The sequence below is a fragment of the Oryctolagus cuniculus genome, chromosome 20, assembly GCF_964237555.1.
Source record: "Oryctolagus cuniculus chromosome 20, mOryCun1.1, whole genome shotgun sequence".
Classification (NCBI taxonomy): domain Eukaryota; kingdom Metazoa; phylum Chordata; class Mammalia; order Lagomorpha; family Leporidae; genus Oryctolagus; species Oryctolagus cuniculus.
Window position 1 is genome coordinate 38,935,479 of NC_091451.1, and position 13,656 is coordinate 38,949,134.

At 52.8% G+C, this 13,656-nt stretch overlaps 1 long non-coding RNA gene across 1 annotated transcript; it reads left to right on the top strand.

Annotated features, from left to right (window-relative positions):
* Positions 1 to 46: 46 nt before the first annotated feature.
* Positions 47 to 8,538, top strand: LOC138847282 (uncharacterized). Its single transcript, XR_011385025.1, has 2 exons — positions 47 to 195; positions 7,376 to 8,538. It is a non-coding gene; the product is annotated as an uncharacterized lncRNA (long non-coding RNA).
* Positions 8,539 to 13,656: the final 5,118 nt, after the last annotated feature.

A 13,656-nucleotide genomic window follows, 5' to 3' on the forward strand; every position in this document is an offset into this window, starting at 1 on the left:
CTGCCCCCGTGCCAAATGCTGCTGTCTGATTGGCTACCGGCGGACCGCCGCAGTGCGGTGCGGAAGTGTGCGGAGGCGGGTGAATCTCCGCTTCTCCGCGCGGTGCTGCTTCTACGCTTGGGGTCCGGCAGGCCCCGCCTAGTCCCGTGTGCTGCACCGAAGCTGCTTGCGCCAGCTCACGCTCTGAAACCCAAGGTTTCTTGTATTCTCTGTCTGCGGCTCGTTCTTGCACGCGTGTTCGCAACCCAGCCGCCGGGGGTGTGGGAGGCGCCATTTCCTGCAGTTGTGTTGCACCTCGCCTGTTGCGCACTGCAGATTGAGCCGCGTCTGCCGACTCCGGAGCTCTCGCCTTAATCGCTTTACTGAACTGGCCGGTTTCACGGTAGATGCGGGTGTCACAGGGCCCGCAGGCTCTGCTGACCTTGGGTTGCCCGAGGACGGCGGCGGGGGGGCTGTCCAAGCACCCTGGCCCCCGCCTCTCCCGTGGCACCACCACGGGACAGAGCTGGCCTTGTTTCTTGGGGAGACTTGACGTTATATCCCGCAGAACGGGAGGCGGCGTAGACCCCAGGCCTGGCGGGTGGGTGCCTGGAGGGGTCCGAGGAAGGCGGGGCGCACTCGGCTTGTGGCCTCTCTCTAGGTCGGTGGTACCCCCGGCAAAGAAGCGAAGTTGCAGAATCTTGCTAACAGGGCTGACCACTGGGGAAGGAGACTCCAACAGAGGAGAATCTGAGAGTAAGGCCCTCAGGTGGGAGTCGGGGCGGCGACTTGTAGGGAACTGGCGAAACTGTCAGCCTTAGGGTTCTCCAGACACATGGCCAGCAGGAAATGTGTGTCACACATGCGTGTGTTTCAGAATCAGAGTAGTGAGAACTAGGTCCTTCCCCCCTCAAAATCCTAATCTTAAAATAGCTATTTTCTTTTTTTAAAGTGTTTATTGAAAGGCAGAGCAAGAGAGACAGAAGAGGCAGAGAGAGATCTTCCACCTGCTGGCTTATTCCCCAAACGGCCACAATGGCTGGGAGCAGTGCAGGTCAAAGTCAGGAGCCTGGAGCTCTATCCGGGCCTCCCACATGGCTGGCCGGCACCCAAGCAGTTGGGCCGTCTTCCTCTGCTCTCCCTGGCACGTTAGCAGGGCGTTGCATGGGCAGTAGAGCAGCCAGGACTTGAACAGGCACTCTAATAATGACAACGCTGCAGACAGCAGCTTAACCCACTGCGCCTCAACACCAACCCCCAGATAGCTATTTTCTAAAGAAAGGAAGATACACAATAATTTCATTTTATACCAGAGTTGATGTTTTTCAGGAGAAAAAAATTTAGCAAGGATTGGAAGAGGAGGTGGGCTGATCCAAAGCCAGGAACCAGAGGCTTCTTCCAGGTCTCCCGCTTGGGTGCAGGGGCCCAAGCACCTGGGCCCTCTTCCACAGCTGTCCCAGGCCCTTAGCAGAGAGCTGGATCGGAAGAGGAGCAGCGTGAGTCCTAGCTACCAAGGGACCCCTCATGATCCTCGGTGACCAGTGGCTAGGAAGTGTGGGCTTCATTGTGTAGGTGTAGTTTCCAGAAAGACAAAGAGGAAAGGGGGCGTGGAGAACGCATCAGTAACTCCTGGAAAAAAAGTGACCCAGCTCGCCAGGGGCTGCGCTCAGATCTGAACCGTGTGCCAGTGTGAGCAGGCACACAGCCCTGTTCCCTGGGGCACCAGCACGGGACCGGCCTCAAGGGGGAGGTGCCGAAAGGGCAGACCAGTGTAGAGACACAGTGGGGAGGGAGTTTAAGTTTCCTTAAAGAAACTCCGAGAAGCCGACTTAGGGCAGCGCGGGAAGTAGAAAGGGCAGAGTGTGGGGGCTCCTCCTGCTTGCAGTGTACACCCCACCCCCAAGATGTGGAAGAAGGGTTCCCTTCCATCATTCACGGATCCCGCTCGGACAGCCCCCGGGCGCTTTCCTGGTCCCTGGAGGCCTGGGCTCCTGTGAGTGCCGCGTTGCTAGATAAGCTGCCCGGGACACTTGGCACTCGATCCAGCTCGAGCTGGGGAGCCTAGGATTCTCAGGGGCTTCTTGCCTTTCTGCCTCTCGCCCCCCTTTGCCTCACACTCTCGGTTAATGTTAGCTGTGTGACCGGAGCAGGTGACTCCGTCTTGGGTTTGCTTCCTCTTCCATAATATGAGGATAACGGCCGTGACGCCGAGGGAGACGTTGTGAGGATTAAATGGCACAATGCATGTGTTGGGTTTGCTGCTGTGCCTGGCCAACAGTGAGCCCAGATCAACCAGCTCCTGTGGCTGTCACCACACACTTCCTTCTAAGCTTTCTCATACGTTTTATACAGCATACGTATCGAAAAATGCCAGACTGGGGCAAAACGTGTGTCAGTGTTCAGTTGTGTTAAGGTAGCAGAACTGAGGGTAATTTTTTCTCTTCTCAATATTTCAATTTTAATGTAATTAGGGTTTTACTTCATGTAGTTTATGGAGATGGAAGTAATGTATGAACATCTGTTTTTTTTTAAGATTTATTTATTTGAGAGGCAGAGTTTCCGACAGAGAGAAGGAGAGAGAGAAATGTCTTCCATCCGCTGGTGCACTCCCCAGTTGGCCACAACGGCCGGAGCTGCGCTGATCTGAAGCCAGGAGCCAGGAGCTTCTTCCAGGTCTCCCACGTGGGTGCAGGGCCATCTTCTACTGCTTTCCCAGGCCATAGCAGAAAGCTGGATGGGAGCAGCTGGAACCGGTGCCCATATGGGATGCCGGCACTGCAGGCAGCAGCTTTACCCGCTACGCCACAGTGCCGGCCCCACAACTCTGCTTCTTTATGATGGATTTCATGAAGTAAAATTCCTTAGTCAAACGTGATGAGCTCTTCTACACGTTGCCAAGTCACTGACCGAAAGGAGGCGTCTGAGCACGGCCCGCCCAGCAGGGAGTGAGGCGTCACCTCTCCTGGCCCCACGCGAAGCCCCTGGGGCAGAAAACCAGGCTGTGCACACTCAGCTCTGGTGTGCCTCCCGCCGTGAACTCTGCAGGACAGAAAGCCAGTGACGCACTCCCAGGCTTGACTCGTGCTGGTTCTGCAAGTGACCAGGCTCGCGCCAAGCTGGCTCCCCGTGCGGTAGTGTGAAGGCGGGGTGCAGGGGGGACGAGCATTTGGCCAAGTGGGTATGACGCTGCTCAAGGTGCCCGCCTCCCACATCAGACTCGCCCAGCTTCTTGCCAGTGTGCATCCTGGGAGGTGGCAGGTAATGGCTCCGGTGCCTGGGCCCCTTAAAGATTTATTTGATTTTATTCATTTGAAAGGCAGAGTGATGGAAAGAGATGGTCCATCTGCTAGTTTTCATTCTCCAAATGACCACACAGCTGGGGCTGGGCCAGGAGCCCAGAACTCCGTCCGGGTCTTCCACGTCAGTGGGAGGGGCCCCACGCTCTGGGCCATCATCCCCTGCGTTCCCAGGTGCATTAGCAGGCAGCTGGTTGGGAAGTGGGGCATCCAGGACGCAAGCAGCTGCCTAAGCCATCGCACCCAACGCCGGCCCACAAAATATTTGTTAAATGTGAACGTGGGAAGGTCACAAGGGCTGCGCTTCTGCCGCCAAGCCTGGCAGGGGCGGGGTGGTTTTCTGCGCAGGGTCCCCAGGGCCCAGACGTCGGGGCAGCAGACACCTGCGGCAATTCAGCCCCAGAGCCTCCAGGGGGCGGTGCAGCCCCAGTTTCGTGGTCCAGGCTCTGATGGCCGCACCCTGGGCCGCCGGGTTCCGCAGTCTCTCCCCGAGTGTGGCCTGAGCAGAGGCCCTCTTCCCGGCCTGGAACTGCCTGCGTTACGCCCGCTGTGCTGGAGTTCGTTGGAGCCCTGCGCCCTGACCGAAAGATGTGTGAGGCACACGCAAAAGGCGGTTGCCTTCCAACGCTGAGTCACCACCGCTGTCCATCTTCGTTCAGGGAGAACGCTCGCTTGGGGAACCCCATCGGCTGCCCTTTTCAAAGTCCTGTCTAAAACTTGTGGCGAGCTCTCGCCACCTTGAGGATATGCACGGTGCAAGTCATTCTCCAAGGTTCCTGTGGGTCGGGTCGGCTGGGGCCCCGGACGGGCTGTGGCTGCCCCACCGCCCTGGGCCAGGCGTCCCAGCTGCTGATGGCTGCAGCTCGCGCGGCCGAGGGGCCGGGGACGCTGTGGAGGCGGCAGGCTCGCCAGGGCCCTCGGAAGGCTGTCCGGCGCGCTCGGCCACGTCTGCAGGCTCCGGGGCCTGGGGCGACTGCGGGGTCCCAGCTGGCCGGAACCGGGCCCTGGCCCTGACGGCCAGGGAAGCCGGGCCGGTCAGTCTCGGGGCTCCCACCGGCCTGCGGCCATCTGCGGGGCGCCTGGGGAGGGCCCGCGGGTGCAGCCCGAGCAGCTGCCCTCGGCTTACCTCGCCTTACGAACTTGCCAGTCTCGGGTTGCAGATGCGAGGAGATGCCGAGGGAGGCCAGCGTTAGAAAAACCACAGGTTTGGAGACGTCTATTTGCGTTAAAACACAAATGTCTTCCGGAAGTGACGTGGATGGGACGGTCGCCCTGTGCAGAGGCCTCTGCCTCTCTGTTAACCGAGTTTCTCACCGCGTGATTACCGTTGTGGTGAGGCCTCCCGGAGGTCGGAGGGAGAACAGGGAAGACTCTGTCCCGAGACTGGAATGGGCTGTCTGCTGGCCCGAGAGTGCTCCCACGTGGTCCCTGTGTGCTCCATGTAACCACTTCAGGCTCTGCTTGTGCAGAGCAACGTTGTTAACCCTTGCCAGACGGCTTAGGGCTCAGTCTGTGTGTAAAAGCAAACAAAAAACCTCAGTAACTACGTTCGCATGCGGTGCACTACTGTACCAGTCCTGCGGCCAGGTAGCATTAGAATATCCAATGAGATCTATGCGGGTAACCACGTGAGGGAGACAATGGGGCTGAAACCACGCGCAAGGAAAGACCCCTCCTTCTCCAGGACTCAGGAATTTGGGTAAGAAATTCCTCCTGGTGGGGCCAGCGCTGTGGTGTAGCGGGTAAAGCCACCGCCTGCAGTGCCGACATCCCATATGGGCGCTGGTGCAAGTCCCAGCTGCTCCACTTCCTATCCAGCTCTCTGCTGTGGCCTGGGAAAGCAGTAGAGGATGGTCCAAGTCCTTGAGCCCCTGCACACGCATGGGAGACCTGGAAGAAGCTCCTGGCTCCTGGCTTCAGACCGGCCCAGCTCCAGTGGTTCCGCCATTTGGGGCGTGAACCAGCGGATGGGAGATTCTCTGCCTCTGCCTCTATGTAACTCTGCCTTTCAAATAAATAACTTTAAAAAAACAAAAAGAAAAAGAAATTCCTCCTGGGCTTATGCCAGCATAATAAAGACTACTTCCTGTTAAAAGGCCTCCATGTCTTGTCTCGGTATAGGAATCCTTCTACAACACCACCTCTGGGGGCCACCTGGGGCCACGTTGCTTCAGAGGGTTCCAGGCTCTGGAGCAGGAAGTCCGTGAAGAGGAGGAGGAGAAGGTTCTAGGCCAGACTGGTCATGTTTAGAAAGCATATTCATTTTTCTTTTTTTGACAGGCAGAGTGGACAGTGAGAAAGAGAGACAGAGAGAAAGGTCTTCCTTTACCATTGGTTCACCCTCCAATGGTCGCCGTGGCCGGCGCACCACGCTGATTCAAAGCCAGGAGCCAAGTGCTTCACCAAGCACTTGGGCCATCCTCCACTACACTCCCGGGCCACAGCAGAGAGCTGGCCTGGAAGAGGGGCAACCGGGACTAGAACCCATTGTGCCGGCGCCGCAAGGTGGAGGATTAGCCTAGTGAGCCGCGGCGCCGGCCATGAAAGCATCTTCATTTTATGACCATTGTTTTGTGTGTGTATTTTGTCTCTCACCAGCATATAGAGTTGGCAGTGCTAAATACTTTTTTGAGATGCCTAGCTTTCCTAGGTGTTCTGAAGTGCCTGATAAATGTTAAAAGTACCAGTAAAAGGGCCAGCTCCATGGCGCACTAGGTTAATCCTCTGCCTGCAGCGCCGGCATCCCATATGGGTGCCGGTTCTAGTCCTGGTTGCTCTTCTTCCAGTCCAGCTCTCTGCTGTGGCCCTGGGATAGCAGTAGAAGATGGCCCAGGTGCTTGGGCTCCTGCACCCACATGGGAGACCTGGAAGAAGCTCCTGGCTTCAGATCGGCACAGTTCTGGCTGTTGCGGCCATTTGGAGAGTGAACCAACAGAAGGAAGACCTTTCTCAGTGTCCCTCTCACTGTCTGTAACTCTGCCTGTCAAATAAATAAAAAATCTTTTTAAAAAAAGTACTAGTAGAATAACATTTTGTAAGTAGGCTTTTTGATAAAATTCATACAAATTTTTTTGGGGGGGATGGTAGGTGTTCTGTCTCTGCACTGGTTTGGGGAAGGAGGAGGAGGAAGAAGGACAAAGGCACAGCGCCCAGGCCAGTTGCTTCAAGTGAGGCGAGACTGGCCGTTGTCCCCCTGTGTGTGCATTTCGTTCTACTTTGCTGTGTACAGGGTTCCATAAAGGACACAGCGGCTGGCCCCTCTGGACAGTAAACAGATGGTCTGTGTGTGACAAAAGCAGGGTCTAGCTGCTTTTGTAATTTTGGGTTAGGATTCCAAGGAAAGATTGTCCCATGGTAGCCCACTGGGTTGGTGGAGAGGGGAGGGGTTCTAGGCCAGAATGTTCACATTTCAAAGACACTTGGGAATTTTAACTGTTGTTGCCGACTGCTGCGTATCTAGTGGGCGTGTTGCGTCTACTTGAAACATCCTTTCTAATCAAGATGTTTGGAAGTGCCTGAAGCAGTGAATCACCTTGTAAATATCTTTTTTTTTTTTTTGGTAAAACTTATATGAAATACGTCTTTGGGGACGGAGTTGATGGGCAGCTCTGCAAGCAATGCAGAACAGCCTGTGCTCAGGCTGTGGTGCGAGGGATGGACCTGTCAAAGGTGATATGCTGGCGCCGGCGCCGCGGCTCACTAGGCTAATCCTCCACCTGCGGCGCCGGCACCCCGCGTTCTAGTCCTGGTCAGGGCGCCGGTCCTGTCCCGGTTGCCCCTCTTCCAGTCCAGCTCTCTGCTGCAGCCCGGGGAAGGCAGTAGAGGATGGCCCAGGTCCCTGGGCCCTGAACCCGCATGGGAGACCATGAGGAAGCATCTGGCTCCTGGCTTTGGATCTGCTCAGCGTGCCGGCCGCAACGCACAGGCCGTAGCGGCCACTTTGGGGGGTGAACCAACGGAAAAAGGAGGACCCTTCTCTGTCTCTCTCTCACTGTCTAACTCTGCCTGTCCAAAAAAAAAAAAAAAAAAAGGGTAATGTGCTGGCATGTTCCTACCTGGGCGTTTCTGACCACGGTTCTGTGCATTTTGTGCCTTTGTAGGTGGTGTATGTAACTGACAAATGAGTCCGACTTGGAACATCTCGTTTCTCGATGCTAAAGAGGTTGCCAGCGTGTGCCAGAGGAGTACGGTCAGCACATTTTGGAGGAGTATGGTCAGCACATTTTGCACACTTGGTTTTGAAATTCGTAGGAAAGCTTGTTCTGTGTAAAAGACGTGGGTCAGCGCTCTGTAAGTGTTATGTATGCCTGCTTGTGCACCGGACGGAAGGCAGAGAAGGACGTGAGGACGCAATGGGTCAAGACCAAAACAGTCATAACCATTTTTCCCTGTGTGCAATTTTACTTAACAATGGGAAGTGTGCCTACTGGACAAGTTTTATACAACGGTGCTTCCAAAAGTTCATGCAAAAGGGAATCATAAGTTTATTTTGGTGCAAGAAAATTGAAACCCTTGTAGTTTTTGTAATATATATTTTTCATTAACTTTTGAAGACCCTTATATGAAGTGTCTAGCCTGTGTAGCTATTTAGGAGTGCTTGGTGTATGTGCAAGTAGAAGCAGTAGAATACCATTTATATAAATAGCTTTTTAAAAATGATAGGACGGGGCCTGTACTGTGGTGCAGCGGGTTAGGCCAGAGTGTGCGTCTCAGGTCCCGGTGCTCCACTTCCAATCTAGCTCCCTATTGGTACACGTGGGAAAGCAGCAGAGGAGGGTCCAAGTGCTTGGGCCCCTGCATCCACTTGGGAAGTCCTGGCCCCTGGCTGTGACAGGGTGGCTTGTAGTTTAAAATTTTCCCACAGGACAGAGCCTGCCCGCGTGGTTATAGGTTACCTTGCTTGGTTGCTCCAGAGCAGGAACTGTTCTTTTGAGAGAAACAAGTTTTAGATCTTGGTCCGCTCATCCGGCTGTAACTGGCGTATTTCTGGCTTCTGGACTTCTGCTTGCTTGATAACAGCCAAGGCCACCAAAATGTGGTTTCTGCCTTTAACCCCTCCCCGCCCCACAACTCGGGGCTGTCTTCTCCAGACTTGCTCTATGAAAGGGCAGTCTCCACTGACTAACAAAGACTCCTCATGTGACCTCAGAAGTCTCGCTGTGGTTTTAATCTGTGCGCCCCACAACACTGACTTCAGCCTGGCAGGTGGAAGATTCCCTCGCTGTCTCTCTGTCCTTTCAAATAAATACATTTTTTAAAGATGTATTTTATTTATTTATTTGAAAGAGTTACATAGAGAGAGAAAGAGAGGAAGAGGAGGAGGAGAGAGAGAGGGGGAGAGAGAGAGAGAGAGTCTTCCATCCTCTGGTTCACTCCCCAGTTGGCTACAATGGTTGGAACTCCGCTGATCGTGCCAGGAGCCAGGAGCTTCTTCCAGGTCTCCCACACGGATGCAGGGGCCCAAGGACCAGGGCCATCTTCTACTGCTCTCCCAGGCCATAGCAGAGAGCTGGATCAGAAGTGGAGCAGTTGGGACTCAAACTGGCACCCATATGGGATACCAACACTGCAGGTGGCAGCTTTACCCGCTATGCCACAGCGCAGGCCCCAATAACTCTTTTTTTAAAATAGTAGGAAGTACTGTACTTGGAAGTGGAACTGTTAAGCCACTTTTGTGAACAGTGTGCTCTGTGTGTGCTTCTGCATTGGGTTGAAGGAGGGAATAAGTCGTGACAGGTGTTGTGTTGCTGTGCGCTGGAGACTGAGCGCACCATGGCCCTGTGTGCTCCATGCGTTTCAGTTAACGTGGCTGTGATGTATATATTGTGCACGCACAGGACAGTGGTGTGCTAGAGAGAGGCTGTCAGTGTTTGACAAAAGTGGAGCAAGTAAACTAACACATTCAGAATAGTTTGTGTTAACATTCATAGAAGGGCCGTCTTCTGGAAGGGAAATGCAACATCGCATTGGAGTGACAGTTGTCACATCTGCCTGTAGGTGGTGGCGGAGAGAAGGAGTTGGAAGAAAGGAAGGGTTCTCTGGGCACTCCTGAATGTTCCTATTTAGAAGACACTTACTCAGCACTACTGTGTATGTAGTGGACGCAGTTAAGTGCTTATTTCAAACCTCTCGTCTTTCTAGATGTTCACAAGCGCATGAAGTGTGTTCAAAGTAGAGGTAGTGAGTAATCCATTTCTAGGTGTCCTTTTATTAAATTCCCGTGAATGCTGTCTGGGAGATGGAATGAAGACTCCCTCCTCCAAGCAGCCGACAGCGCTGCGTTTGGGCCACATTGGAGACAAGGAGGAGAATGTCCAAAGGGCTTTTGGCCAGTGTGTTTGTGGTGAGGCGAGGTTAGCCACTGCCCATCCTATTAGTGCATTTTGTTTTACTCTGCTATGTGTGTGATGTATGCAAAGGGCAAACAAATCCTGCAACATCTGGTCTTCCCAGATGACAGGGTAGAATCAGTAAAGGAACACAGTGAGGATGCTGTGTGTTAAAATTCTCAAGAAAGGGACTGGCATTGTGGTGTGGTGGGTTTAAGCTGCCCGTATGGGCACTGGTTCGAGTCTCTGCTGGTCCACTTGCAATCCAGCTCCCTGCTCGTGTGCCTGGGACAGCAGCAGAGGATGGCCCAAGGACTCAGACCCCTGTCCCCACGTGGGAGACCCAGATGGAATTCCTGGACCCTGGCTTTAGCCTGGCCCAGCCCTGATTATTGTGGCCATTTGGGGAGTGAACCAGTGGATGGAAGATCTCTCTCTCTCTCTCTCTCTCTCTTATTCGCTCGCTCTCTGTGGATGTGTGTTACTTAGACTTAAATTCATAGGAAAGACTGTTCTTAAACCACTTATGGAAGTTAAATGGGTTTTTCCCCCTCAGAATCTTTTATTTAAGGAGTACATGCTTCATGCATTTCATAAATACAACTTCAGGAACTCAGTGATCCTTCCCAGCTGCACTCCCACCCTTCTTCCTCCTCCTTTCCTATTCCCATTCTTGGTTTTTACTGAGATCTTTTTCAATTAACTTTATACACATAAGATTAACTCTTAAGTAAAGATTTCAACAAATAGTATGAAAAAAAGCTGTTCCTCAATAGTGAGACAAGGGCTGTTCAGTCATTGCACTTCTCTCTCTCTCTCTCTCTCTCTCTCTCTGTCTCTCTCTCTCTCTGCCTCTCTGTAACTCTGTCTTTCAAATGAATAAATAAATCTTTAAAAAAGGAGGTGGATGTGACACTGTGGTGTAGCGGATAAAGCCACCACCTGCAGTGCCGGCATCCCATATGGGCGCCGGTCTGAGTCTTGGCTGCTCCACTTCCAATCTAGCTCTCTGCTATGGCCTAGGAAAGTAGTAGAAGATGGCCCAAGTCCTTGGGAGCCTGCACCCACATGGGAGACCTGGAAGGGGCTCCTGGCTCCTGGCTTCGGATGGGCCCAGCTCCAGCCATTACGTTAGTCGGGGGAGTAAACCAGTGGATGAAGACTCTCTCTCTCTCTCTTTCTCTCTCTCTCTCCCTCTCCAGCTCTGCCTTTCAAATAAATAAACAAATCTTTAAAAAAAAAAAAAGTCATGGCATCTCAAAGTGTCCATTTCAAGAAGTGAAATTGTTCAAATTCCCTCGAAGCGTGGCAGACGCTCATTCCTGTCCCCTGGGATGGTGGGGAAGGGGAGGGAAAGAGTTCTAGGCCAGAATGTTCTAGTTGGGAGGACACTTCCACGTTAGACCCTTTGTTACCTGAGTCTTTTAGGGGCTCTGGTGTGGATAGTGGAAAACTGGAGTCCTTACCGGAAACATCTAATCTCCAGATGTTTCAGCGTGCTAAAAATAGCAGCCATTTAAGTTATTTTGTTATTACACGGGTGTGGTTGGGTTGCCTTTTGAGAGTGGAGTGTGGAGTTTGGGGAGAGTGCTGACCGGTCCCTGGGTGTGGGCTAGGGGAAGAAGTGGGCAGGGCAGGTTTCGCTTCCTGTTGGACCATTCAGATTGTCTGCCAATTGTTCTGTCTGTGCACTTTCGTTAATCTTGCTGTGTATTCAAGACAGAGACGTTCTAGTGTCCAAAGTGTGCTAAAAGTAGAGGTAGTAAGCTAATCCCTATGTAGACATTCCTTTTGGAAGTTTTTAGGAAGTGACTTGGTTAACCCTCCTCTTGGAGGGAGATGTCCCAGCCCCGTCGCTGGCATGGAGGCAGGAAGTGGGGAGGGAAGGGTTCTTACTAGTATCTCTGCTATGGTGATCCTCGTTCTTTCAAACACGCACCAGAGACTGAGTGGAGGAGCCAGAGCAGGTCATTCACGCCAGTGGACCTGTGGGGGTCAGCCCCCGAGGACTGAGCCCTGAGCCACGGTTTCTCAGAATATCCGTAGGCTCATCGGCATCGTGGCTTATGGTACAGCATTGGCGGGTGTACACTGCAGCCCACACGGCTTAGGACGAGATGGGGAACCTGTCTACGCTGCTCGAGACCACACTTGGTCAAGCGTGTTTACAGAAGGAGATGCTGACCACGGGTTTGCGGCAGGAGTCACGGGGGGAGGACGTCTTTCTCCAGTAGGCAGGATGCTCCCAGGAGCTGCCGCACCTAACTGCAAGCAGCCGCTTTCCAAGGCTGTCTCAGGCGTCTTATTTCCCTCCCTTTGTCTTTGCTGTGACTTTAACTCCCCTTCCTCTCCATGGTTTCAGATTAGACTGGTATCTGTATGCGTGCGTTTTTGATAAAGTGCCTGTGTTGGTGGTGAGCAAAGTTTGTACTTTACAACATCTAAGCTTTGCAGGTGTCCTGGGGCGGCAGTGTGTGATGAGGAGAGCAGGTGAATTAGGCAACGTGTGTGCATCTCTTGGTTATAACTGATAGAAACGATGCATTTGGGGCCTGGAATTGTGAGACGACCTCTGAGCCGTGTGCAGCACAACCTCCTCACTGGCTGGCAGCAGAGGGGCAGGAGGAAGTGTAACAGGAGAGATGCACACAGAAGTGTTTTATTCACAATTTGGTGGAAGCCACGGTGACTTCCCTTTGGCTGGGCTAGAGGAGCACATTAAGTGATTGAATGGAAACATACCTTCTTGCTAATGTCTCAGTAATACCAACCTGATCACAAATTCTCTTAGAAACCTCACACTTTGCATGCACCATTGCTGTGTGTGTGTGTGTCATTTTAAATTGGGCAGCAAGAGAATGCAGCACCTGCATTGTAACTGGGACAAACTTGTATTTAGAGGCCTGTTGGCTATTTTTGTCTTTTACAAAATTTTTGTCCCCAGGAAAATGAGAATTGCATTTGTTCCTTACAGATTGAGTCGGTATAGTGTGTATTCTTGGTTATCAAAATACTCATAGCTTTGGGATGTTGAATTGGCACAAAATTCATAAGGTGTGAGAAAGTGTGATCCATACATTCTCTGTGGGCACAGTCAATAAAAGAGGATGTTGTACACACACAGGACCCAGGAGGACCCAGGAGGACCCAGGAGGACGTGGTGAACTAAACTGCTTTTGACTATGGATGACTCTGTTCTTTGTCTCTATTGTTTCTCAGTTTCCTGTAATGCACTTATTAGCTTCTAAAAATAAAGATTATTTTAACTACCTCACTCCACCCCCCCCCCCCAAAAAAAAAGAGAAAGGCAGAACAACAGAGAGATGGAAAGAGAAATCTTCCATCCCCTGGTCACTCTCCAAGTGGCTGCAACAGCTGGCACTGGGGCAGGCCAAAGCCAGGAGCCAGGAACTCCATCTTGGCTTTCCATATGGGCAGGGAATTCCATATGGGCAGGGGCCCACGTGCTTGAGCCACCATCTGCTGCCTTCCCAGGCACAGCAGCAGGAAGCTGGATTGGAAGCAGAGTAGCCGGGACTGGCACTCATGTTGATGCTGGTGTCCTAGAGCCCAGAGCTCGTTTTGTTAGCTCCCAACCTAATACTGCGGGAACATCACGGATGGGATCTGAGTTGATGTCTGAGAGTCAAAGCAGAATGATGAGGCCGGATGTAACAGAAGAAGAGAAGCAAAGCTTTATTTGCGTAGGAAGTAGAAAACCTTCCAGCGAGGGAGGCTGGTGGAGAGGAACCAAGGCTGCAGCTCGGCGTCGCGGGGTGGGGTGATTCCATACAGCTCCCGTCAGCCAGTTCAAGGCCTACTGAAACTGAACCCCATCATATACGAGCAGGACCCAGCCTCTGGGTGTCTCCCTTAGCCTGTCCTTTGTCAAAAGGAATTCACTGACTTGAGAGAGTGATACAGCTGGCCTTCCAAGGCTCTAACCCCTGGACTCAAGGGGTCGTTGGTGGGGGCCGGCATTGTGACATAGTGGGTTAGGCAGCCAGCTGTTCCCCATATGGGCACCTGTTCAAGACCCAGCTGCTTCACTT